This window comes from Hemitrygon akajei, chromosome 10 (assembly GCF_048418815.1).
Source record: "Hemitrygon akajei chromosome 10, sHemAka1.3, whole genome shotgun sequence".
Classification (NCBI taxonomy): Eukaryota; Metazoa; Chordata; class Chondrichthyes; order Myliobatiformes; family Dasyatidae; genus Hemitrygon; species Hemitrygon akajei.
The window spans coordinates 42931137-42955126 of NC_133133.1; positions in this window are offsets into that span (position 1 = coordinate 42931137).

Here is a 23990-nt window from a genome sequence, read left to right on the forward strand (position 1 = left end):
TGTTTTTCACAGAAGAGGATAAAGCTATGCTTAAGACTTAAATTTTATAGTATAGAATTAGAAACTGTGGATACCTTTAAATTCTTAGGAATTTGGTTTGATAAAAGACCCACATAGTCAAAACATATTAAAGAAATGATAACCAAAAGTAAGAAAATGATATATGTTATGAGGCATTTAATAGGAAAAATAATGGGAAGCTGATAGGAATTTCTAGAATGCTATATATATAAAAAATGCCCTGGTTCATATTTTTTACCATTATGCTGTATGTATTTCATCTTGTGCTGTTCAGTGCAAGCTGCTTGTTTTCAGCTTATGTTTGATCTTTGTTGAAGATAACAGATGACAAGACATGTCTGCCATCCAGTTAGAATGGTCGAATTGTAGGAGAGGTATCTCTGGAGCAGGACACTAAGGTTGGGCTTGGGGTTTCTTTGTGTGTGGTTCGAGAGAGAGGAAGAGAGAAGACGCTGGAGAGAAGAGGTCATGGGATTCGACCCCGAGCGAGACCATGATTCAATGAAGCCCGGTGAGATCAATTGAGGATCAATGACTTGGGGAAACCGTGAGCTCCAACTAGTGCATATTAGGCTGTTTCATTAAACTGGGCCCTTTTCTTTTCTGTTGTTCTTTGCATTATTAACCCTTTAGTCAAATTAAGAATTATAAAGCTAAATCTTTTAATTGTATGCGGTGTACTGTCTGTTATTTTGTGGCACTGATTTGTAACAGGGTAACGAATTACACAGCATCCACACAAACAGGGGTTTTGGGATGAACTCGTGCCTCAATCTCACATGTCTGGCAGGGTCAGAGATCGTCTTCCCTCGACTTCAGCAGCCAAGGAAGCCAGAGTGTTTCATATGAAACAAGACAGAAAAATAGAGAAGTGATGTTAAATCAAGATATAGTTGAACTTTATGTAAATAATTATTATTATGGATATTTACAAACATACACAGGTGCTTCAAAAATGGTAATAGTAGATTAGGGGTAGGATTCATAGTTTCTGGTTTTAACATTAAATACTGGGTGAGGAAAGATGATGATTTCTCAGTGTATACAGGTGAAATGACTGCTGGACTATTAGCTTAGCAGTGAGTGGAAGAAGTGAGACCAATGAGAGTTGTAATATTGTCTGATTCAAGCACAACAATCGGGAGTCTAAGAGATTTACATTCAGAGGCAAGACCAGACGTTATGTGTGAGATAAGTCTAAATAAGACTTGAAATGATGGGAATCTGTCTATGTCTTATGTGAATTCCAGCACACTTTGGTATTAGAGGGAATGAGCAAGCGGATAAATTAGCAAAGGAGGCAAATAGACAAGCAAAAACTGACATTCAAATAATTACAGTAAAGGAGAAATAAAAAATATTATTAAATGTGAAACCAAAGAAAATGTGGAGAAAACAATAGGATGAAGAATGAACAAAAAGACATCTTTATAATATCCTGAAAGAAGTGAGATGATCAAGGAATACAGGAAAGAGCAGGAGGGATAGGTGACAAGATAGAGACTGAGGTTTGAGCACACAGAGTTAAATAGTACATTGTTTTTAATGAAAAAACATAATAATGGGAAGTGTGATTTTTGTAATCAGCAAGAAACAGTTGAGTGGATACAGGTGAATGTTCAAGATACATCCAGGAGAGGGGTGGCTGATTTTAAAGTTTCACAGAATAAAATACAATTTAACAGCAGTATTTTGCAGAAAGTATCACAGGGTTATTGTTTTAAATATCTAAAGTTCCTTAAGAATACAGGTCTTTTTTAATAGAATTTGATACAAATATAAAGGTCTTTCCTGTGCTTGCACCATCATAAATCATTGTCTGTAAGGTGTGGCTTAAGTCATGAAGGAAAATGCTATCTAAGCAATATTTTGTGTTAATATTATACTAAAGTTTATTTCCAATTGTCTGTATGGTGTCCGACCAGCCTTGGTAACTTAATGAATTCTGATATTAAACTTCTTGCATACTTTAAAACTTTGCTTACTTGTGCTGCGTATAACATTGGAAATTCTTCATGTCAGTCTAGCTTCATATATTCCTAATTTCTTTTGAATGCATAACTTGGTAAGTTTGCTACATTTAAGTACATATGGTATGTTTGTTCTGGTTCAGCCTCGGTTTTATTTAATTGTCTGTGTGCGTGCGGTCCAGTAAAGCACCCAGAGCTTGGAGGCTTTATCTTGACTTTTCTGTTCCTTTGAGTGGAGTATGGATTACTGCTGAATTGTGCACTTTCTACTTCACAAACAAGGAGAGCAGTACAATCCTAACTGTTCTATTATTCCTACTACGACTAGCATGTACTTCCTTAGAAGGTTGGCGTCATTCAATGTCTGCAGTGAGATGCTGAAGATGTTCTATAGGTCAGTTGTTGAGAGCGCCCTCTTCTTTGTGGTGGCGTGTTGGGGAGGAAGCATTAAGAAGAAGGACGCCTCACGTCTTAATAAGCTGGTTAAGAAGGCGGGCTCTGTCGTGGGCAAAGTACTGGAGAGTTTAACATCGGTAGCTGAGCGAAGGGCGCTGAGTAGGCTACGGTCAATTATGGAAAACCCTGAACATCCTCTACATAGCACCATCCAGAGACAGAGAAGCAGTTTCAGCGACAGGTTACTATCGATGCAATGCTCCTCAGACAGGATGAAGAGGTCAATACTCCCCAATGCCATTAGGCTTTACAATTCAACTGCCAGGAATTAAGAACTTTTTATTAATGCTTTTTGAGTAGTGATTTAGATGCATATCATATTATTACTGAGTGAAGTTTGTATGTAATTAGTTTTTTTGCTACAACAAGTGTATGGGACATTGGAAAAAATGTTGAATTTCCCCATGGGGATGAATAAAGTATCTATCTATCTATCTATCTATCTATGAAGCACAAGTAGTAATTCTGAGATTATTACCTCTGAGGTAAAAACCTTTTCATTGATCTCCTCGCTCTCTAAATTTAGCTTGTAGGATGTCATCCTATGTTTTTCCCAAATTGTTGGCACCTATTTGCACCACAACAAATGCCTGCTCACCATTCTTTTGTAGAATGCCCTGCAGCTGTTCTGAGACACCCTGACCCATGCACTTGGGAGACAATATACCAAACGGGAATGTTGTTTCCGGCCACAGAAGTTCCTGTCTATTTCCCTACCATTAATCCTCTACCACTGTAGTTCTGCCACTTTTTTTTACTGCTGTCCACTGCAGCAGAGGTACCATGACATTGGCTACTTTTGCCTTCCCCTGGTGGGCCACCTCCCACAAACATACACAAAGCAGTAAATCTGTTTTGGAGGAAGATGGTCTACCTTCCTGATACTGCTCTGCCCTTTAGTCACTGTAATGCCCTGGTTCATATTTTTACTGTTATGCTGTATGTATTTCATTTTGTCAGCTCTGTACAAGCAGTCTGTTCTGTTTTCATGCTTGTTTGGGTTACTGTTGAAGATAAGAGATGAGGAGAAATGTCTGCCATAATATTAGGATGGTTGGATTAAGGGGAGGTTTCTCTGGTGAGGTTAAAGGATAGGGTCTTTTAAGACACTTTTGGATAGGTACATGGAGCACTAAGGATAGACTTGGAGCTTTTGTCCAAGAGGAGATGAAGAGAGAAGACACTGGGAGAACCAGTCGTAGCATACACGTTGCACAGGAGAGATATAATCTGGGTCTGAGCTCACCAACCAGGACCAAAAAAACTTTGAGGAAAAAATTAAGAACCTGCCCTCACCATACTTTACTATTTCTTGCCCTCCTCCCTACAAACCCATTGTGTATTTAATATTTCAATAATATTTGAGTAATCTCGTACATATATTGGTTGATTAAGCATTCTTCTCATTGAAATAATTAATTACATAATATATGTAAAAATATGTTGATTGCAACCACATGATACGTGAACACCTCAACTAAAGATGAAGCCAGACCCACATTCCCAGGCTCCCGTGTCTTTCTTTGAATTAGTTTAATGGTTTGAAGTTACAAAGTATAACACTGGCAATAAGGTATTTATAAAACAAACCCAATACAGCTAACAACCTGCTAAAGTGCAGCGAGCATTCGAAATAAAGTAAAATGCAGCAAGATCAACATCTAAACAGAGTAGCAAGTGTTCTTCAGAAGGGAAGACATCATCGAGTTTTATGTCCATAAGGCCATAAGATATAGGCGCAGAATTAGGGCATTTGGCCCATTGAGTCTGCTCTGCCATTTCATCATGGCTGATCCAATTTTCCTCTCAGCCCCAGTCACCTGCCTTCTCCCCTTACCCCTTCATGCTCTTACCAATCAAGAATCTATCAACTTCTGTCTTAAATATAAAGACTTGGCCTCCACAACTGCCTATGGAATTCCGAAGAATTCCACAAACTCACCACTCTCTGGTTAAAGAAATTCCTCTTCAACTCTGTTCTGAAAGAATGCCCCTCTATTCTGAGCCTGTGTCCTCTAGTCCAGACTCTCCCACCATAGGAAACATCCTCTCCACATGCACTCTATCAAGGCCTTACACCATTAAATAGGTTTCAATAAGGTCGCCCCTCATTCTTCTGAATTCTAGGGAATAACGACACAGAGACAACAAAAGCTCTTCATATGCCATTTAATCCTGGAATCATTTCCATGAAACTCCTTTGAACTTTCTCCAGTTTCAGCATATCCTTTCTAACATAAGGAGCCCAAAATTGCTCACAATGCTACAAGTTAGAAACATAGAAAACCTACAGCACAATACAGGCCCTTTGGCCCAAAAAGATGTGCCGAACATGTCCTTACCTTAGAAATTACCTAGGGTTACCCATAGCCCTCTATTTTTCTAAGCTCCATGTACCTATCCAAAAGTCTCTTAAAAGACTCTATCGTATCCGCCTTCTCCACCGTTGCCGGCAGCCCATTCCACGAACTCACCACTCTCTGCATAAAAAACTTAGGATGAGGAGGAAGTAAAGATGTGTTGGTGGTAAAATCCCATTGAAGACATGAAAGTCGCAGAGAATGATGGGCTGGATGCGGAGACAATAAACATCAAGAATGAGATGAAGAGTCCTTGAAAGTGAGTCCATAGGTTTAGGAAACAGTTCAGTGATGGGCCAAGTGAAGTTGAGTGAAGTTATCCCCACTGGTTCAAGACCCTGATGATTGATGGGTAATAACTATTCCTGAACCCGGTGGTGTGAGTCCTTGTTGTTTAGTGGCACTGAGGACAAGGGGAACTCTATCTCTTTTAAGGTGGTGCGAGATGGGGTGAGCATGGATGTCCAGGAAATGGAGGAGATGTGGGTGAGACCAGCATCAATGATGGAGGAAGGGGAACACCATTCTTTGAAGGAGAACGCCTCTGCTATCCTGGAAAGGAAAGCTTCACCCTGGGAACAGATGTGGCAGAAATTAAGGAACTGAGAAAAGGAAATAGCAATTTTTATAGGAGACAGGGCGGGAAGAGGTGGGAAGTTAGCTGCGGGAATCAGTAGGTTTGTAAAAGAGATCAGTTGACAGTTTATCCGGGTGGGGGGGGGGGGGGTTAGAGGGGGAGTCAGAAATGGACCAAATGAATTTAAAGGCTGGGTGGAAGTTGGAGACAAAGTTGATAAAATTGATTAGCTCAGCATGGGTGCATGAAGCAGCACCAACGCAATCAATGTATTCCAGGAAGAGCTGTGGAGCATTACTAGGGAAGGCATGGAACAAAGACTGTTTCAGGTAATCAACAAAAAGGCAGGTACAGGTGGTGCACATGCAGGTGCCCATGGCTAACCTTGAGCTTGGAGAAAGTGTTCAGAGCCAAAGGAGAAATTGTTGAGGGTCAGTTCTGCCAGACAGAAAGGTGGTGGAGGGGAGCTGATTGGGTGCTTTAATGAGAAAGAAGCAGAGAGCTTTAAGGCCTTCTTGATGGGGAAAAGATGTGAAGATCCATGGTGAAAATGAGATAGTCAGGGCTTGGGAATTGAAAGTTGTTGATGAGATTGAGAGCATGTGTAGTGTCATTGATTCAAACATAGAAAACCTACAGCACAATACAGGCCCTTCAGCCCACAATGCTGTGCTGACTCACTTTAGAAATTACCCAGTGTTACCCATAGCCCTCTATTTTTCTGAGCTTCATGTGCCTATCCAGAAGTCTCTTAAAAGACCTTATCGTATCCACCTCCACCACCATTGCTGGCAGCCCATTCCATGCACTCATCACTCTCTGTGTAAAAAAATTATCCCTGGCATCTCCTCTGTACCTACTTCCAAGCATTTTAAAACTGTGCCCTCTCGAGTTAGCCATTTCAACCCTGGGAAAAAGCCTCTGACTGTCCACATAATCAATGCCTCTCATCATCTTATACACCTCTATCAGGTCACCTCTCATCCTCCGTTGCTCCAAGGAGAAAAGGCCAAGTTCACTCAACCTGTTTTCGCAAGGCATGCTCCCCAATCCAGGCAACATCCTTGTAAATCTCCTTTGCATCCTTTCTATGGCTTCCACATCCTTCCTGTAGTGAGGCGACCAGAACTGAGCACAGTACTCCAAGTGGGGTTTGGCCAGGGTCCTATATAGCTGCAACATTACCTCTTGGCTCCTAAATTCCTGTATGCCTCCTTAACCACAGAGTCAACCTGCGCAGCGGCTTTGAGCGTCCTATGGACTCGGACCCCAAGGTCCCTCTGATCCTCCACACTGCCAAGAGCCTTACCATTAATACTATAACTGGTAAGTTAGGCCTCACCAGTGCTTTATAAAGTCTCAACATTATATCCTTGCTTTCATATTCTCGTCCTCTTGAAATGAATGCTAACAAAGCATTTGCCTTCCTCTCCACAGACTCAATCTGCAAATTGACCTTTAGGGAATCCTGCACAAGGACTGCCAAGTCCCTTTGCACCTCAGTTTTTTGTATTTTTTCTCCATTTAGAAAATAGTCAACCTTTTCATTTCTTCTACCAAACTGCATGATCATACACTTCCCAACACTGTATTCCATCTGCCATTTCTTTGCCCATTCTCCTAATCTAAGTACTTCTAGAAACATAGAAAACCTACAGCACAATACAGGCCCTTCAGCCCACAATGCTGTGCCAAACATGTACTTTCTTTAGAAATTACCTAGGGTTACCCATAACCCTCTATTTTTCTAAGCTCCAAGTACCTATCCAGGAGTCTTGTAAAAGACCCTGTTGTATCCGCCTCCACCATGGTTGCCGGCAGCCCATCCCACGCACTCACCACTCCCTGCATAAAGAACTTACCCCTGACATCTCCTCTGTACCTACTTTCAAGCACCTTAAAACTTCTGTAGCCTCTCTACTTCTTCAAAACTACCTTCCCCTCCACCTATCTTCATATCATCTGCAAACTTTGGAACAAAGCCATCAATTCCATCATCTAAATCATTGACATATAACGTAAAAAGAATCAGTCCCAACACAGACCCCTGTGGAACACCACTAGTCACTGGCAGCCAAACAAAAAAGACTCCCTTTATTCCAGCTCTTCGCTTCCTGCCAAACAACCACGGCTTTATCCATGCTAGAATCTTTACTGTAATACCACGGGCTCGTAGCTTGTTAAGCAGCCTCATGTGTGGCAAATTGTCAAAGGCCTCTGAAAATCCAAGTGCATGACCAATTCTCCTTTGTCTGCTTGTTATTTCTTCAAAGAATTCCAACAGATTTGTCAGACAAGATTTTCTCTTGAGAAAACCATGATGAGAATGGCCTGTTTTATCATGTGTCTCCAGGATAACCAACGAAGAAGTTCTACAGAGAACGAAAACAAGACGTGCATTACTTTAAAAAAAAATCAGAAATCAGCAATCAAAGTTCTTTGGACTCATCATGTGAAGAGAGACATTAGAACATTTAGTTACAGCTGGAAAGCTGGAAGGAAAAAGAAGCAGAGGTCGACAGAGAATGAAAATGAGAGATGGATTAACATCATGGTTAGAAACAGGGGAGGCAACAACTACAATTCGGAGGGTCAGGGACCATGATGGATGGAGAGACATGATTGCCCATGCCGAATGGCAAGGCACCTGAACTGCCTCCAAGTCCGCTGAGACCTCGTCCTTAATAATCGACTCCAACATCTTCGCAATCACTGAGGTCAGACTAACTGGCCTATGGTTTCCTTTCTTCTGCCTCTCTCCCTTCTTGAAGAGTGGAGTGTCATTTGTGATTTCCCAGTCTTCTAGAACCATTTCAGAATCAAGTGATTCATGAAAGGTTATTACTAATGCCTCCATGATTCTGCAGCCACCTCTTTCAGAGCCCTGGGGTAACACCATTTTGTCCAAGTGACCTATCTACCTTCAGACCTTCTTCTAGTTAAGATAACTTCACACACTTCATGATCACGGACACCTGAAACTTCTACCTTACTACTAGTGTCGTCCAGAGTGAAGACTGATGCAAAATATTTATTCCGTTCGTCTGCCATTTTGTCGTCCTCCATTATTACTTCTCCAGCATAATTTTCCAAAGGTCCAATATCCACTCTTGCCTCTCTTTTACACTTTATGTTTCTGAAGAAACTTTTTGTAACCACTTTAATATTTAGTATCCTCTTTACTGGCTAGCTTACTTTCGTATTCCATCTTTACATTTGATAAGGTACCCCATGCAAGGCTTTTTGAGAAAGTAAGGAGGCATGGGATCCAAGGGGATGGTGCTTTGTGGATCCAGAGCTGGCTTTCCCACAAAAGGCAAAGATGGTTGTAGACAGGTCATAATCTGCATGGAGGCTGGTGACCAGTGGTGTGCCTCAGGGATCTGTTCTGGGACACCTACTCTTTGTGATTTTTATAAATGACCTGGATGAGGAAGTGGAGGGTTGGGTTAGTAAATTTGCTGATGACACAAAGGTTGTGTGTGTTGTGGATAGTGTGGAGGGCTGTCAGAGGTCACAACAGGACATTGATAGGATGCAAAACTGGGCTGAGAAGTGGAAGATGGAGTTCAACCCAGATAAGTGTGAAGTGGTTCATTTTGGTAGGTCAAATATGATGGCCGGATATAGTATTAATGGTAAGACTCTTGGCAGTGTGGAGGATCAGAGGGATCTTGGGGTCTGAGTCCATAGGACACTCAAAGCTGCTACACAGGTTGACTCTGTGGATAAGAAGGCATACGGTGTATTGGCCTTCATCAATCGGGGGATTGAGTTTAAGAACTGAGAGGTAATGTTGCAGCTATGTAGGATCCTGGTCAGACCCCACTTGGAGTACTGTGCTCAATTTTGGTCACCTCACTATAGGAAGGATGTGGAAACCATAGAAAGGGTGCAGAGATTTACAAGGATGTTGCCTGGATTGGAGAGCATGCCTTGTAAGAATAGGTTGAATGAACTTGGGCCTTTTCTCCTTGAAGCGATGGAGGATGAGAGGTGACTTGATAGAGGTGTATCAGATGATGAGAGGCATTGATCATGTGGATAGTCAGAGGCTTTTCCCCAGAGCTGAATTTGCTAGCACAAGAGGGCACAGTTTTAAGATGTTTGGAAGTAGGTACAGAGGAGATGTCAGGGATACGTTTTTTTACTCAGAGAGTGGTGAGTGCATGGAATGGGCTGGCAGCGGTGGTGGAGGTGGAAACGATAGGGTCTTTTAAGAGACTCCTGGATGGCTACATGGAGCTTAGAAAAATAGAGGGCTATGGGTAAAGCCTTGGTAGTTCTAAGGTAGGGACATGTTCAGCACAGCTTTGTGGGCCTAAGGGCCTGTATTGTGCTCTATGTTTTCTATGTTTTCCTTCTTAATGACTTTTTTGGTTGCCTTCTGTAGGTCTATAAAAGCTTCCCAATCCTCTATCTTCCTACTAATTTTAGCTTTATTATAACCCCTCTCTTTGGCTTTTATGTTGGATTTGATTTCTCTTGGTAGTCACAGTTGTGTCATCTTTTCTTTATAGTATTCCTCTTTGGAATATATATATATCCTGTTCCTTCCGACTTGCTTGCAGAAATTCCAGCTATTCCAGTCAATTCAGGCCAACTCTTCTCTCATGCCTCTATAATTCCCTTTACTCCACTGTAATACTGATACATCTGACTTTAGCTTCTCCTTCTCAAACTTCAGGGTGAATTTGAGATCACTCATATTATGATCACTTTCCCCTCAGCGTTCTTTTACCTTAAGCTCTCTAATCAATTCTTGTCACAACACCCAGTTCTGAATAGCTGATACCATAATGGGCTCAACCATGAGCTGCTCCAAATATCCATCTCGCAGGCACTCTAGCAATTCCCCCTCCTGGAATCCAGCACCAACCTAGTTTTCCCAATCTACCTGTATGTTGAAATCCCCCATGATTATTGTAACATTGCACTTTTGGCTTGCATTTTCTATCTCCCATTGTAATTTGAAGGCTAGATCCTTACTGCTGCTTGGGGGTCTGTATACAACTCCCATCAGAGTCTTTGTATCCTTGCAGTTCTTCAGCTCTACCCACAATCATTGAACACCTTCTGACCCTGTGTCACCTCTGTCTTTAAAAAAAAAACACGTGAACAGAAGAATACAGGGTTCATAAAGAGTGATTACCGGGTGATAATAAGCATTAAAAAAAAATCAGAAATGGCTGGCTGCAACAAAACTTGAAGTGGTAATTGGTTCATGTATATTGAGCTATTGGAACAGCACTTTAAAGCAAATGAAATAGCAAATGAGAAATGAGTGCCAATTTTGCTAAGTTTATCAGGTGTAAAGACATACAGTTTGCTTCAAAGTTTAACTGCTCCAACCAAACCATCAGAAATTAGCTTAACTATTGTAAAAGCGATACAGTGAAACCATTGTTGTTTGCAGAATGCTTCAGGTTTCAGAAGTGGAATCCAAAACCAGGTGAGTCTGTTTCAGTGTACCTGGCTGAACTGCAGAGGTTGTCAGAGCATTGCCAGTTTGGTAATTGGCCTAACGATACCCTAAGAGATCATTTAGTTTGCGGAATCTTAAAAAAGCATTCAAAAATTGCTCCTAACTGAAGCACAACTTACATTCAAATGAACAGTGGAACTCAGTTTCAGTAGAAACAGCAGACAGAAACACAATTGAGTTGCAGTCAGGAATGAAAGTGAGTGTGAATAAAATTGCTACATCTAAACAGAAATGAGCCTATCCAAACAAATAGTGTTATCATTGTGGCAGGGGCTCACATACACCAAACAAATGTAGGCTTAAAGGCAAAACTTGTAGAAAATTCAACAAAGTAGGACACAAACAGTGAGCAGGTCAGGAAGACAAAGCAAAATGGATTGATCAGGGAAGAGAAAAAAGCTAATAAGTCAAGCTGCAGTTTCAAAAAGAGCACCAATCTATATACTGTTGATGAAATATCTGATAAATATGAGAATGACAGTAGCCTTGAGATTGTGTTAAAATTAACAATAGACTAGCAATATGGCTTACATCAGAAGTGAATGACAAATTAATTAAAATGGAATTGGCTCAGCATGTTCCGTCGTTCCACAAAGTGAGTTTGAACGGCACTACAAAGATACCAAACTGAAGCCTGCAGATATCCAACTAAGAACTTGTACTGGTGAAAAGATAACTCCTGTGGGAATGACATCCATAACAGTGAAATACAAAAACTAACAAGCCACATTGAGCTTGTATGTGGTAAAATCAAAAAGACCAGTGTTGTGGGAGGCATGATTGCAGAGACAATTACAACTTGAATGGAGATTCCTCCACAATTTGCATGTGACATCCCCTGCTATGAAGCTACTTGAAGATAAGAAAGACACTGGATGATGCCACAACTGTCTCCATGCTGAACACCATAAACCATCACCCAACAGAGGACAAACAGGTGTTGGTGCCAACCTCTGTGCCCCTGGTTGGAAAGCTTATTGGACCAAGGAAGGACCATGCTGCTCAAGGAATCATGAAAGTGTCAAAAGCAGTAGTCTGGCTATAACAATTTTGTAAGCAACGTTTCCGAGAAAGCTTTTAATATGTTAATCAGAATCAGATTTATTATAACTGGCATATGATATGAAATGTGTTAAATTCGCAGCAGCAATTCAATACAATACATAATATAGAAGAGAAAAATATAAAATAAAATAAATAAATTGCAGCATACATATATCGAATAGATTAAAATGTGCAAAAAACAGAAACACTGCATATTAAAAAAAGTGAGGTAGCATCCAAGAGTTCAATGCCCACTTAGGAATCGGATGGTAGAGAGGAAGAAGTTGTTCCTGAATCGCTGAGTGTGTGCCTTCAGGCTTCTGTACCTCCTACCTGATGGTAATAGTGAGAAAAGGGCATGCCCTGGGTGTTGGAGGTCCTTAATAATGGACAGTGCCTTTCTGAGAAACTGCTCCCTGAAAATGTCTTGGGTACTTTGTAGGCTGGTGCCCAAGATGGAGCTGACTAGATTTACAACCTTCTGCAGCTTCTTTCAGTCCTGTGCAGTAGCCCCCTCCATACCAGACAGTGATGCAGCCTGTCAGAATGCTCTCCATGGTACATCTATAGAAGCTTTTGAGTGTATTTGTTGACATGCCAAATCTCTTCAAACTCCAAATGAAATATAGCCACTGTCTTGCCTTCTTCATAACTACATTGATATGTTGGGACCAGGTTGGATTCTCAGAGGTCTTGAAACCCAGGAACTTGAAATTGCTCACTCTTTCCACTTCAGATCCCTCTATGAGGATTGGTATGTGTTCCTTCATCTTACCCTTCCTGAAGTCCACAATCAGCTCTTCCGTCTTACTGACGTGGAGTGCCAGGTTGTTGCTGCCTAACCATTCCACTGGTTGACATATCTCACTTCTGTACACCCTCTTGTCACCACCTGAGATTCTACCAACAATGGTTGTATCGTAAACAAATTTATAGATGATACTTGAGGTATGCTTAGCCACACAGTCATGCGCATATAGAGAATAGAACAGTGGGCTAAGCACACACCCCTGAGGTGCACCAGTGTTGATCGTCAGCGAGGAGGATATGTTATCACCAATCCGCACAGATTGTGGTTTTCCAGTTAGGAAGTCAAGGATCCAATTGCAGAGCGAGGAGCAGAGGCCCAGATTCTTCAATTTCTCAATCAGGATTGTGGAATGATGGTATTAAATGCTGAGCTATAGTTGATGAACAGCATCTTGAACTAGGTGTTTGTGTTGTCCAGGTCGTCTAAAGCCATGTGAAGAGCCATTAAGATTGAGTCCGTCATTGAGCTATTGTGGCAATAGGTAAATTGCAATGGATCCAGATCCTTGCTGAGGCAGGAGTTCAGTCTACTCATGGCCAATCTCTCAAAGCATTTCATCACTGTCGATGTAAGTGCTACCGGGCAATAATAATTAAGGCAGCTCACATTATTCTTCTTAGGTGCTGGTATAACTGTGCCTTTTTGAAGCAAATGGGATCTTCTGCCCATAGCAGCGAGAGGTTGAAAATGTCCTTGAATACTCCCGCTAGCTGGTTGGCACAGGTTTTCAGAGCCTTACCAGGTACTCCATCGGGACCTTCTGCCTTGTGAGGGTTCACTCTCTTTAAAGACAGCCTAACATTGGCCTCTGAGACAGAGATCACAGGGTCATCAGGTGCAGCAGGGATCTTCACAACTAGTTGTGTTCTCCCTTTCAAAGTGTGCATAGAAGGCGTTGAGGTCATCTGGTAGTAAAGCATTACTGCCATTCATACTATTGGATTTCGCTTTGTAGGAAGTAATGTCTAGCAGTCCCTGCCAGAGTTTCCATGCATCCAATGTCACCTCCAACCTCATTTGAAATTGTCTCTTTACCCTTGAAATAGCCCTCCACAAATCATACCTGGTTTTTTGGTACAGGCCTGGGTCGTCAGACATGAATACCATAGATCTATCCTTCATCCAACGACGTACTTCATGGTTCATCACAGCTTTTGGTTTGGGAATGTACAGTAAGTCCTTATAGGCACACACTCATCCACACAGGTTTTAATGAAGTTGGTAACAACTGCAGCATACTCATCCAGGTTCGAAGATGAATCCCTGAATACAGTCCAGTCCACCAATTCAAAGCATTCCTGTAGGTGCTCCTGTGCTTCCCTTGTCCAAACCTTCTTGGTCCTCACTACTGGTGCTGCAGTCTTCAGTCTCTGCCTATACTCAGGGAGTAGAAGTACAGTCAGGTGATCAGACTTCCCGAAGTTAGGGTGTGGAATAGCACGGTAGGCATTCTTGATGGTGGTGTAGCAATGGTCCAGAGTGTTGTTTCTTCTGGTTTTGCAAGTGGTCTGTTGATGGTAATTGCTTAGTGATTTTTTTTTCAGGCTGGCCTGGTTAAAATCTCCCAAATTCATGGTGAAGGTGTTAGGGTGCACTGTTCCGTGATCCTGGAGAACTCCCGTGATAGGTAAAAAGGACAGCACTTTACTGCTAGATATTTCAGATCCAGTGAGCAGAATTGGGACAGCACTGATATGTTGGTGCAACAAGAAGAGTTGATCATGAGGCATAGTCCTCCAACTCTGCTTTTGAGAGACTTATAGATCTATCTTGATGGTGTATAGTAAACCTGTCAATCTGAATCACTGCATCCAGTATGGAAGGGGTTAACCTGGATTCCATGAAACATACGACACACACAGTCCTAATGTCCCTCTGATTCAGCACACTAGCTCTGAGACCATAGATTTTATTCACCAGAGACTGCACGTTTGCCAGCAAGATAGTCAGTGTAGGGAGTTTAATACCCTGTTTCCTTAAATGGACTTCTAACCTCGCTCAGTACCCATGCTTCCTCCGTGATATCCTTCGTAGGCAATTACGACCACAATCGGTGTTGTTTCCATCAGTTTTAAGCAGCAATCGTTCATTTAAATGCATTAAGACATCTTTGTTGACTATACTGACCTTGGAAGCAGTTGTGCTTTTTCGCTGCATCAGGCTGAAACGGGAATATTTAATTGTATCCATTGAGAGTACTGCTACTCGAGTCACACCTAGGTGCCCCAGACAGTTAAAATGTGTTGCAAAATGTGGAAGATTTCAAGGACCCTCAGGAAAGTTGCAACCATTCGGCTTTTGCGAGTATAAAGAAACAGAATCTACTCTGCGTGCATTAGATAGATAGATAGATAGATAGATAGATAGATAGATACTTTATTCATCCCCATGGGGAAATTCAACTTTTTTTCCAATGTCCCATACACTTGTTGTAGCAAAACTAATTACATACAATACTTAACTCAGTAAAAAATATGATATGCATCTAAATCACTATCTCAAAAAGCATTAATAATAGCTTTTAAAAAGTTCTTAAGTCCTGGCGGTAGAATTGTAAAGCCTAATGGCATTGGGGAGTATTGACCTCTTCATCCTGTCTGAGGAGCATTGCATCGATAGTAACCTGTCGCTGAAACTGCTTCTCTGTCTCTGGATGGTGCTATGTAGAGGATGTTCAGAGTTATCCATAATTGACCGTAGCCTACTCAGCGCCCTTCGCTCAGCTACCGATGCATGAACTTCAAGTGGAAGACAAAGCTGCCTGTAAAAGTACATGCAAAGACCAAAGCCCAGCTGGAAGAATGGAAGGCGAGAAAGGAAGTAGTCAATGGGAATACCAAAACAGAGGATTCGTCAGTTGGTGCTATGGATGAGGCAAGGTCAGATCATAAAGGGAGCAATAGAAGGATTAATAAGAGAATACTTCGGTGAACTAAATGGACCTTCACAAGATCAACATGCACAAACTAGAAGAAAAAAGTGGCAGGAGATGAAGAGAAACAATGTGAACAATAAAGAGAATGGTGTGAAAGAGAGAAGGAACATGAGAAAGAAAAAGAATGGGATTGAAGTATATCCAGAGAAAGGAAAGAAGAAATGTGTCTAGAGCTATCAGAACCATGGAGGAGGCTCCTCAAACAAGAACGTCAATGTTTCACTCTTGGACAAACAGTCCTTTTGAGGGACTACAGTGGTAATCAAAAATGGGTACTTGAAAAGATTAAGGACAGAAATGGGCCACTCTTCCACATAGTGGAGATTGCACCTGATATCATCTGGAGACAACATATATATGTATCAGTTGAGGAGAGCAGAGTCCATTGATAGAGAAGGAAGTTGGCTACTGCTATCAGAGCCATTTCCTGCAGTCCTAAAAATCCTACAACCACCACCAAGGAGGCCCCAGAACCCAAGATTGTTTCACAGCACGTCTCACCTGCCAAGCAGAGTGACCCCCTCCCACCCCTCATCAGGAAAGATGTTATCCCACAAGAGTAAGAAATCCTCCACAATGTTTAAGTCTTTAGCCCTGAATGGGACAATTTAAAATTTACTATGCTGTGGATGTCTGTATCTAGTAGTTATATTGATATATATATATAAAGTATTAACATCGTTCTCCTTGGAAGTTTTCATGTTTCATTGTTTTACAACATTGAATCACAAGGGATTTAATCTAGACACTGATCAAAAGAAAAAGATTTTTCATGTCAAAGTGAAAACAGATTTATAGAAAGCAATCTAAATTAATTATAAATGTAAAACACAAAATACTTGATCATATAAGTATTCACCCACTTCAATTCAGTGTTTAATAGATGCAATTTTGGCATCAATTACAGCCTTGAGTCTGTGTGAATGGATATCTGCACATCTGCTTTGCACATCTGGACTCTGCAATTTTTTCCCCATTCTTGTTTACCAAACTGCACAAGCCCTGTCAGATTGCATGGAGATCATGAATGAACAGCCCTTTTCAAATCCAGCCGCAAATTCGCAATTGGATTGATGTCTGGACTCTGACCCGGCCACTCCAGGACAATAATTTTGTTGGTTTTAAACTATTCCTATGTAGCTTTGGCTTTATGCTGGGGTCATTGTCTTGCTGGAAAACAAATCTTCTCCCAAGTTGCAGTTTTCTTGCAGACTGCATCAGGTTTTCCTCCAGAATGCATGGTCATCCATTGTTTAAGGATGGTTTGCTCTAAGCAGGTACAGCTGTGCTGTCTTCTTGAGATTGCTTGATGATTGACTTAACCGTACTCCAGGGGATATTCAGTGACTTAGAAATCTCCTTGTATCCATCTCCTGATTATTCAATAATCTTTTTGCAGGGTTGCTTGGAGTGTTCTTTTGTCTCCATGGTGTAGCTTTTGCCAGGATACTGACTCACCAGCAGATGGACCTTCCAGATGCAGGTGTATTTTTACTACAATCAATTGAAACAGATTGACTGCACACAGGTCTACAAAAACAGATCTTCATTTGACTAATTATGTGACCAATTGGCTGTACCATTGATGATTTTGTGTGTCATATTAAAGCAGGGGTGAATACTTATACAATCAATTATTTTGTGTTTTATGTTTGTAATTAATTTAAATCACTTTGTAGAGATCTATTTTCACTTTGACATAAGTCTTTTTCTGTCAATCAATATAAAAAAACAAACATTGTGATTCAATGTTGTAAAACAATAAAACATGAAAACTTTCAAAGGGGGTAAATACTTTTATAGGCACTGTACATATATATATGTTGAGATACATTCTCTGTTGAGTTGGAGCAGGGAGGAGTGTTGTGTATTTAATACAATAATAATTTGAGTAATCTTGTATTATGCATCCTTATTTGTTTAAATAATTACAGGCTATATGTAAAAAATACATTAATTGTATATGTCATCACGCTACCGTATGATACATACACGCCTCGCTTAAAGTAAAGAAACAGCCTGACCTACATATCCAGTTTAATGTTTTGAAATAATAAAACATAAAAAATAATTTATTCACCAAAGCCCAACTTGTACAACAAACAGCACTTTGACAAGACAGGAACCGTTCTCAAAATGGCTGCTCCCATACAATCAACCTGCTTGCTCCCAACTTCTTTTTTTAATCAGCTGCTGTTAATTAGCCTCTGACATCTGATCTGTTGGCACTTTTAGATGAGAGATAGCAAGGGTTCAGGATCAGCATGTTCCAGTAAAGGTGAAAAACAAAGTTGGCAAGATATAGGAACCTTGGTTGACAAAAATTATTAAAGTTTTGATCAGTAAAAAATTGAAATCACATGACAGGTGTTGACAACCACAATCATGTGAGTCCCTTGCTGATGATAAGAGGGTACTTGAGTACTTATTGGGGGCACAAAATTTTTATGAAATAATCTTGGCAAATAAGATTCAGGATGATAATAAGTGTAGCCAGGGAAAGAGTGGCTCCCCTATGGGACCAACAGGGTAAGTTATGTGTAGAGCTAAGGGTGAGTGGGCATGATCATAACTGAATATTTCTCATCTATATTCACCAAGAAGGGCATGGATAATGACTCAGTGCAATACAATGATAGTTTGGAACATTATTCTTAAGAAATACCTTGGAACTCACAAGGGTGGATTATTCCCCAGGGCTGTATGAGATCTATCCCAGAATGGTATGGGGAAACTAGTAATCATCTTGTCAGCCAAGACAAGGTACCAGAAGGCTAGATGATTGTTAATGTTGTTCCCTTAACCAAGAAGAGTAGCAAGAATAAGCCAGGTAACTACTGGTTGGTGAGCCACGCATCAGAGGTAGAGAAATTACTGGACAAAATTGGAGGATGTATGTACGTTTACAAATGCAGGATCTGATTGGGGATGGTCAATGTGGCTTTGTGTATTTCACTAATTTGATTGAAGATCTTGAGGATATAACCAAGGAGATTGACAAAGACAGGGTAGAAGAAGCTGTTTAGATGAGCCTTAGTAAAGTATTTGACAAGATCCCTCATAGTTAACAGTTGAGAAGATTAGAGGCTGAAGGATGCTTTCTGATTGGAAATCTGTTCCCAGTCATATACCACAGGGAATGGTGCTGAAAGATTTGCCGTTCATGATAGAATCAAACTCAGGTTCATATACGTATCTTATATGATGTGAACTTTGTTGTTTTGCAGCAACTGTACAATACAAAGACATAAAATTACTATAAGTAAATGGTGTAACTTAATATGTATGTATGATTGGTAAGGTTATACTGTAGATGACATGAAAACTAGTCATGTTGTAGATAGTGAGGAATGTTGTCTCAGATTATAGCAGGATATAACTGAAATAGAAAATTAGACAACATATTGACAAATGGGATTTAATCCCAAGAAATGCAAATTGATGCATTTTGGAAAGTCAAATACAGTCAAGGGCACTAAGAAATGCTCATGAACATAGATATCTGGGAATTGAAAACCATAGTTTTCTGAAAATGTGAACACAGTTCAACAGATTGATGAAGAAGGACTCTGGCATGCTTGCCTTCAAGGATCAGGGCACAAAATAAAAGGGCTAAGATATCTTGTTGCAATTTTACAAAACCCTTGCCAGTCCACAATTGGAGTGCCGTCTGCGGTTCTAATTGTCACAATATAGGAAAGAAGTGATTGCTTTGGAGAGTGTGCAGAGGAGGATCACCAGGACAGGAAAAACCAATCAACAGAAGATGCAATAGCCACTGCTCTACATAACGTCCTTACACACCTGGAGAAGAAGAATGCTTATGTGTGAATGCCTTTTTTGGACTAGTTCAGTATGCAACACCATAGTTCCATCCAAGCTCGATAAGAAGCTCAGAGACCTTGTCTTGACCTTGCCTTGTGCAGCTTAATACTGGACTTACGATCAGATCGCCAGCAGGTGGTAAGAGTGGGCTCCCTCACCTCCACCCTTCTGACTCTCAACACAGGAGCCCCTCAGGGCTGTGTACTAAGTCCCCTCCTTTACTCCCTCTATACCCATGACTGTGTCGCCACCCTCAGCTCTAATTTGCTGATTAAGTTTGCCAACAGCACTACATTGATTGGCCTAATCTCAAACAATAACAAGGTGGCCTACAGGGAAGAAGTCATCTCTCTGACACAGTGGTGTCAAGAGATCAACCTTTCCCTCAAGGTCTCAGAAACAAAGGAGCTGGTTGTGGATTACAGGAGGAATGGAGACAGGCTAGCTCCTATTGACATCAATGGATCTGGGGTTGAGAGGGTAAACAGCTTCAAGGTCCTCAGCATCAACATCACTGAGGACCTCACATAGTCTGTACACACCAGCTGTGTGGTGAGAAAGGCACAACAGCACCTCTTTCACCTCAGACAGTTGAGGAAGTTTGGTATGGGCCCCCAAATCCTACGAACTGTCTACAGGGCACAATTGAGAGCATCCTGACCGGCTGCATCACTGCGTGGTATGGGAACTGTACCTCCCTTAATTGCAGGATTCTGCAGAGAGTGTGGACAGCCCAGCGCATCTGTAGTTGTGAACTTGTCATGATTCAGGAAATTTACAAAGACAGGTGTGAAAAAAGGACCTGAAGAACCACTGGGGACCTGAGTCGATCCAACCACTATCTATTCCAGCTGCTACCATCGGGGAAACGGTACCACAGCATAAAAGCCAGGACCAACAGGCTCTGGGACAGCTTCTTCCACCAGGCCATCAGACTGATTAACTCATGCTGATTTTGGTGTATTTCTATATTACACTGACTGTTCTATTTATTATAAATTACTATGATTACACATTGCACATTTAGAAATGTATCCTTCACATTTTTACTTCTCATGTATGTGAAGGATGCAAGAAGGTCAATTCAATTCAGGATGTTGGCCTGCATTGGAGGACTTTAGTTATGGGGTGAGATTGGACAGATGGGGTTGTTTCCCCTGGAACAAAGGAGGCTGATGGGTGACGTTATAGAAGTGTAGAAGATGATGAGACACATAAATCAAGTAGATAGTCATCGTAAGTATATCAAAATTAAGAGGGCTTAGGTTTAGGATGAAAGGAAGAATACAGTCCTAATGTGGCTAAATAGCATAGGCTAAAAGATTGGTATGGATGTGATAAGACCATAAGACATAGGAGCAGAATTAGGCCATTCAACCCTTCAAGTCTGCTCTGCCATTCCAACATGGCTGACCCCAGATCACACTTAACCCCATACACCTGCCTACTCGCCCTATCCTTTGATGCCCTGACTGATCAGGAAACAATAAATTTCTGCCTTAATATATGCATGGACTTGGCCTCCCTCTGTGGCAGAATATTCCAGAGATTTACTACTCTCTGGCTAAAAAAAAAATTCCTCCTTACCTCTGTCCTAAAGGGCCGCCATCAATTTTGAAGCAGTGCCCTTTAGTTCTGGCCACCCCCACCACTGGAAACATCCTCTCCACCATATCTTGTCCTTTCAACATTCAGTATGCTTCAGCAAGCTCCACCTGCATCCTTCTAAATTCCAATGAGTACAGGCCCAAAGCTGCAAAATGCTCCTCTTATGTTAACCCTTTCATTCCCAGAATTATCCTCTTGAACCTATTCTGGACTTATTCTTTCAACACATCCTTTCTGAGATTTGATAAAGGGGAAGCAGTGGATGTTGTATATTTGGATTTTCAGAAGGCCTTTGACAAGGTGCCACACATGAGGCTGCTTACCAAGTTAAGAGCTCATGGTATTACAGGAAAGTCACTAACATGGTTAGAGCATTGGCTGATTGGCAGGAGTCAGCGAGTGGGAATGAAAGGATCCTTTTCTGGTTGGCTGCCAGTGACTAGTGGTGTTCCTCAGAAGTCTGTGTTGGGACCACTTTTTTATGCTGTGTATAAATGATTCAGATGATGGAATAGATGGCTTTGCTACCAAGTTTGCAGATGATACGAAGATTGGTGGAGGGGCAGGTAGTTCTGAGGAAACAGGTAGGATGCAGAAGGACTTAGACCATATATGTCAAACTCAAGGCCTGTGGGCCAAATCCGGCCCGCGGTGGAATTATCTTTGGCCCACGAGATAATATCTAATTACTATTAAAGCTGGCCCCAGTAATTGAAGCGCCTATGGCGTATGATATGGCTAATGCTGAGTTTATTCAGGTACCAGGTTTTCAGGGTTTTTAGTGTTTATTCGGCAGTCTTGCTCGGCAGTCTTCTTCATAAGAAATGGAATTTGTAAAGTGAAACACTTTGTAGTTATAGCAGAGACTGAGACACATGAGAGCAGGCTGAAAAAACGGAGGCAACGAAAGCTGCGTTCGCACGCGTCCGACTGATCCAGCCCGCATGAAGCTGCATTTTGCTCAATCCGGCCCGTGACCTAAAATGAGTTTGACACCCCTGACTTAGACAGATTAGGAGAAAGGGCAAGAAAGTGGCAAATGAAATACACTGTTGGAAAATGCATGGTGATGCGCTTTGGTAGTAAAAATAAATGTACAGACTATTTTCTAAACGGGGAGAAAATCCAGAAATCTGAGATGCAGAGGGACTTGGGAGTCCTTGTGCAGAATACCCTAAAGGTTAACTTGCAGGTTGAGTTGGTGGTGAGGAAGGCAAATGCCATGTTAGCATTCATTTCAAGAGGGCTTGAATACAAGAGCAAGGATGTGATGCTGAGGCTTTATAAGGCACTGGTGAGGCCTCACCTTGAGTATTGTAAACAGTTTTGGGCCCCTCATCTTAAAAAATATATGCTGGCGTTGGAGAAGGTCCAGAGGATGTTCACAAGGATGATTCCAGGAATGAAAGGGTTATCATCCGAGGAACATTTGAATGCTCTGGGTCTGTACTCACTGGAATTCAGAAGGATGAGAAGGGATCTCATTGAAACCTTTCAAATGTTGAAAGCCCTAGATAGAGTAAATGTTGAAAGGATGTTTTGCATGGTGGGAGAGTCTAGGACAAGAGGTCACAGCCTCAGAATAGAGGGGCGCCCTTTCAAAACAGAAATGCGGAGAAATTTATTTAGCCAAAGGGTGGTGAATTTGTTGAATTTGTTGCCACATGCAGCTGTGGAGGCCAGACCGTTAGGTGTATTTAAGGCAGAGATTGATAGGTTCTTGATTGGTCATGGCATCAAAGATTACAGGGAGAAGGCCAGGAACTGGGGTTGAGGAGGAGAAAGGATCAGCCAGGCTTGAATGGCGGAGCAGACTCGATGGGCTAGATGGCCTAATTCTGCTCCTATGTCTTATGTTCTTATGGTCTTACGGTCTTCATTCACCCTGCTTGTTACTTCCTTGAAAAACCCTAACAGATTGGTCAGGCAAGATTTCCCTTTACAGAAACCAAGTTGACTTTGACTTACTTTATCATGAGTCTCCAAGTACCTCGAAACCTCATCCTTAATAATAGACTTCAACACTATCCCGTCTACTAAGGTTAGGCTAACTGACCTATAATTTCCTTTCTTTTGCCTTCCACCCTACTTAAAAAGTGGAGTGACATTTGCCATCTTCCAGTCCTCTGGGACCATGCCAGAATCAAGTGATTCTTGAAAGATCATGACCAATGCATTGATTATCTCTTCAGCAACCCCTCTCAGGACTCTGGGTGAGTCCATCTGGCCCAGGTGACTTGTCCACATTAAGACCTTTGAATTTGTCTAGCACTTTTCCTTTGTAATAGCAATAGCACTCACTCCTGCTCCCTGATGCTCATGGACCTCTGGCACACTGCTAGTGTCTTCCACAGGGAACACAAATGCAAAGTACCCATTAAGTTCATTTGCCATTTTCTGTCCCCCATTACTACCTCATCAGCATCATTTTACAGTGGTCCAATATCAATCCTCATCTCCCTTTTACTCTTTATAAAACTGAAAAATCTTTTGGTATCCTGCTTTATAGTATTGGCTAATCTGCCCTCATATTCCTTGGGAAAGGGTACGCATAACACAACTAGTAACTTGAAGTTAGCACAAAATGTAAACATTTGGGAGCAAAAGAAGGACTTGGGCTGGTAAAGGGGTGGAATAAATTCAGATATGCAACTGTTGAGTTATTAAATTCTGCCATGGATTCATAAGACTATAAGGTATAGGAGCAGAAGTAGGCTATTCCGCCCATCGAGTCTGCTCCACCATTCAATCATGGGCTGATCCAATTCTTCCAGTCATCCCCACTCCCCTGCCTCCTCCCCATACCCTTTGATGCCCTGGCTAATCAAGAACCTATCTATCTCTGCCTTAAATGCACCCAATGACTTGGCCTCCACAGCTGCTCATGGCAACAAATTC